The sequence below is a fragment of the Notothenia coriiceps genome, unplaced genomic scaffold (assembly GCF_000735185.1).
Source record: "Notothenia coriiceps isolate Sejong01 unplaced genomic scaffold, NC01 NC01_scaffold00018148, whole genome shotgun sequence".
Classification (NCBI taxonomy): domain Eukaryota; kingdom Metazoa; phylum Chordata; class Actinopteri; order Perciformes; family Nototheniidae; genus Notothenia; species Notothenia coriiceps.
Window position 1 is genome coordinate 11,086 of NW_011350849.1, and position 4,803 is coordinate 15,888.

Sequence of the window (4,803 nt, forward strand, 5' to 3'; positions counted from 1 at the left end):
TTCACACGCATTCGATTCATTAACGTGTCCGTTCACACTAGACCGCTGGAAATGCTGGAAACGATGTAGTACATATGTCAGGCCTGTAAGTGGCGCTGCTGCCGCCCGAAATACACCAAAAGCAGCGAAGAAGACCCCGGAGCATGGTTGCCATGGTTGCCCTTCTGTTTATTCTCCGCGGTGGACGGCGTGTTCTCCTGCTGTATCTCTCAGGTAGTCCACCAGCAGATGAAAAACACCCACCTCTCCGCCTCTTCCAAGGAACGAGGGAACCGTGCGGCAGAGTTTCCGTAATTTTTTTTTTCCGCCGGTCAACATGTCCGTTAAAGCTTACATTTTCCGTACAAAATTAGGAAAGTGCCGGTCAGAGGTCTTCTTTGTTATTTATTGAGCTTTAAAACAAATTGATAACGACTCTGTTCTCTGTATAATAATATAATAATATTTAATAAACGGTGACTGCCTCTCTTTTCCTCCCCCTCTTCTGACAGCCCAGCAGCAGCAGGAGACGTGGGGAGAGGGAGGCGGGCTCTTTCATCGTTATCAGAAAATGATCATATAGGGCACACACGGAGCCGTTGGACCCCCAGAGCGTTGCGTATGCCGGTCTACCCACCTTGGGACCCGTTACCGTAGTCGTTTATTCCCCCCCCCCACACAGAGCGGAGCAAGGCAACGAAAGTTAAAATAATAAGCATCATTTTACGGCGCGCTATGCATGGGGCCGCCTTGTGGGGTTTCCCGACATGTCGTTTCAGTAAATTAAAGGGTGTTTCATGTGTTGCTGTGAACCTTCTTAATACCTTGGAAAATGCCGTTTAATACTTTTTAATAGCCTTAATTTTCGCTAAATTGATTTATCAACTTTTAATACTTTTTAAGACCCCGCGGACACCCTGTTTAAGTAAACCACATTTTAACAGCCCTAATGCACGGTACATTGCTGAATAACTCAAGAGTGGATTTTCCCCTTTTCATAAATAAAAAAACATGCAAAAGGTTTGCTCTCACGCCGTCGGCCTTTACCCATTCACAGTCGAGCCCAAGAACAGGAAACACCGCCAGCTCCTTCTGCATCAGCGGCCAGATCTGCAGCCACTCCTCCTCCGACCTCACGGTCACCGGATTCACCGTCAGCAGCTGCTCCGAGGACGGGATCCTGAAGGGGTCGGTCGGCTGCGTGGTCTGAGTCTCCACCACCGTGAACTCCTTCTCTGGAGGATGTTGGGGGGGCGGTGGAGGGGTGTACAGAGTCTCCACAGCCTTAATTTCCTTCTCTACAGGACAGAGAGCCTCCACAGGATCGGCCACCTTCTGGACGGAAGGCAGCCTCCTCCTCTTTGTGCGGTAAACTCTCCATACGAGCAGACCCCCTAAAGTCACCCCTAATACTGTTGTTATGACCGCGGTTAAAGGTCCACGGTGAGACATGTTGACGTGTAGAGATCCTCCTCTGGCTTAAAAGTGGAAACCTAGAGTGAGAAAACACAAACAAAATTGGTAAACAACTTTTTAAAATGTGCCAATCTGACCATTAATGGGTGTTGTTAACAAAATAGTGATTGATGTTTCACCTTTCCCGTGTCAGTGGGATCCCATGTAAACTTGGCTCTGTTTCTGTGATCTGGACAGGCACTGCATCTCTCTGAAACAAGTGAACAGCACACATTGTTATGTCACATATTTGCAGGGTTTAAAAACACAGGTCTGCAAACAACCTGACCCTTGCCGCCTCTTACCTCTGGCACCTCTCTATAATGCACGTGTGCACCTATACCTGTATTCCAACGCATGTGTGTATTTGTACTGTAGTTCCTGAAATGTGTGTGTATTCAAACATGTATATAATCCAAGAAGAAAACTTAAATTGCCCAAGGGGATCAATAAAGGTTTATCTTCAAATTGTCTTCCATCAGGTCACATAATTAAGTGTAACACCGGTCAAGTTAGCCACTCCGTTATGTTAGTTTAAAAGCAGAATATGGACATTACAACTCTTTAAACTGGAAATGTAGCTGCTTCATGACTCAGTTGTCGAGTTCATTCGAGTTTAAATAGTTAATGTAAACAGAACAACTACTAACATACGACTGTTAGAGTGAACGTTTGTCAGCTAGCATTAGCAACACAAACTCTGCTAGCTGTTAGCCGCGGCAAAACAGCATTTAAAACATATTACAATATAACCTCAAATTGACATGAATATGAAGTCAACATGTATAAAGATTAGTGTTCGTCAATATTCTGGATCGCTTTTCTCATGAAATCAAAGTTAAACCACCGTCAGCATCTGGTTAGTCAACGTAAGCTAGCCGTTATCTTGCTAACTTTAGCTGCGTTGTTAGGCTGAATTTGATATGTTTCTGCCTAGCAACAGAGCTGCATTTCTGTGAACTTGTAGATGAAGTTTGATTCTTACCTTTACGTTTTTAACCAACACAACTCCAGTTTCACACACATGTTCTCCTGCATTTCTGTGCTAAACTGATGCATGTCTTCCGTACTGGTTTTATAAGCACGCGGCTATGCAGCCAGCGCCCCCTGCTGTAGGGAGGGTATTACAACAGGCAGATACATAAAAATAACAAAATAGCCAATAAAATATTTGCTAAAAAGTTAAAAAAAAAAATCTACATAGCAGTCTTTATCTGTTTATATTTACCTGGCTCATTGTAGTTTTTTGTTTTTAACATTAACACCTATTGTTTCTCTCTTGATTTTTAGTATAATGTTTCCCTCAATTGTTAGTTTTCCCACCATTGTTTATTGAATTATATCCTTTAAATGTATATTTAAGTAATTCCATATTTTTAATTTTCTTGTGCTAAATAAAAAAATGAATGACATTCATGTTTCCCGCATTCCAACATGGTTTGTATTTCTATACGTTGGTCAGTTTAGTTGTATTTATTTTAACACTTTTTGACATTACGTGGGAGTTCTGGATAAAAATTGTCCAAAAATAATAAATACAATTATTATTCTGCTGGGTGAAATGTTTGTATTTAAAGCTCAATCAAGAAAAAAATGTGCACCAGTGGAATGACTAAATCTGCTCGACCTTATGCTTCTAAATAATTTGTTGTAGTTTAAATACATTTATTTTAAATACTAAAGTGTGTGTTATCCACGTGATCATCCTGCAGCCATCATGCACTTCTTTATATGGATTATTTGACTACATCTAAAAATATGCCCAGTTATGTCTGCCAACCCAAGGAGAGCCACTTCCACACCAAATACTTGCCGTACTTAGTGAAAGCGGATTGAAATGTTTTGTTATAAAAGGGTATTAGAATAAAAAAGTTATTTATAATTTATTACATTACATGTCACACGCTTTTATCCGAAGCGAATTACATACTCAATACTGTGGACAATCCCCACAGGAGCAATTTGGGGTGAAGTGTCTCAGGGACACAACGACATGCTGACTGCAGTGGGGTTTGAACCTGTGACCCCCTGATCCCAACACCAACGCACTAGCCCACTGCGACACACGCCTCCATTCATTGTGTGATGAATAAATACAAATATGTTTTTGTCGGCCGAATAATTGTACTCTGTTTTTGAATCAATAAATGTTACTATGCATTAAAAACACAACAGTATGGACTCAATAACACAGAACACTGTTTTCCTTTACCACCATCAATTTATTCAATCTTTTAGCTTCAATATTTCTCCAAAGAAGTGGAATAAAGTAATGAAATAATTACAAAATGGAAAAATAGATCAGATAATAGATCATATTCACAGGCTTGATTTAAAAAAATAAAAACATGACAGAGAGAAATCAGACGGAAGCGTTTTCATCTCCCTGTAGTTTTCTGCTGAGGTCAGCGTGCAGCTTACACTCACTAACCCCCGGTCACCTGCGAGTCAAATCATCTACTGTAGTGCTGTGCAAAATAAAAAGTTACAAATCAACTACTTAAAAAAATAGTATAAGAGGTGGAGAAACAGGAGATGACACATCCTACCGTGTTAAATAAAAAAACAAGATCATTTCCACGCACAGAGAAGAATGACAATGAGGAAGTAACATTGGAAGTACCGATGTGTACTAAACTAATAAAACTGAGCACAGGTCAGAAGCAACCAGTCCGCACCACCACCAGGTCCACAATGATTGTTGCTGCAACGAAACCCTATTTACAGAGAGATGCTCCACATCCAATCACAGGATGCAACAGACGGCAACAAAGAGATTTCTCTCCAAAAATAAAACAGAAACACAAGTAAAGCAGCTGTCCCTTCACAAAATCTCTTTACATCACATTACAAATTAGCACTGCTGTGAGCTGTGTACATTATAGATTCTTTATAGATATATATATTTTTTTATGTATAATATATACGGTCATTTCTTGTATACACGAACATAAACTCGTCTCATTGTAGCTAGCCTATGCCTTTGGCACGATTACTTACAACTCTTCTGTTAGATTCCAAAGCTATTTAAAATATACTTAATGCATAAAAATAAAGTTTTGGCATTTTCTCACTTTATTCTTCTGATTAGGAAGTTAGAATGAGAACTTCTTGTCTGGAAGCTGAGTTCTCTCAGTGCTGCAGTTTCTCTGCCAGGTGAGGAGGCGTCGTCCTGGCAACAGGGAGCGGAGGTGGGGGTGGGGTGGGGAGGGGCGATGCTGAGCCTGCGCTGCACAAACAAACGTACAGACGATGCTGATGAGAAGCTAGCCTGTTAGCCTGCTCCGTTTGGGGTTCTGCTCCCTGCTGGTTCTCCTTCTTCTTCCCGTGAGCTCTTCCTCTGAAGAAGAAGCAGGAGGACCCCCCCCC

General features: G+C 41.3%; 1 long non-coding RNA gene across 1 annotated transcript; it reads right to left on the bottom strand.

The window, feature by feature from the left end:
- Positions 1-906: 906 nt before the first annotated feature.
- On the bottom strand, positions 907-2,515 carry LOC104950826 (uncharacterized). The gene is made up of 3 exons (XR_798964.1): positions 2,420-2,515; positions 1,575-1,645; positions 907-1,472 (listed from the first exon to the last, which is right to left on the bottom strand). It is a non-coding gene; the product is annotated as an uncharacterized lncRNA (long non-coding RNA).
- Positions 2,516-4,803: the final 2,288 nt, after the last annotated feature.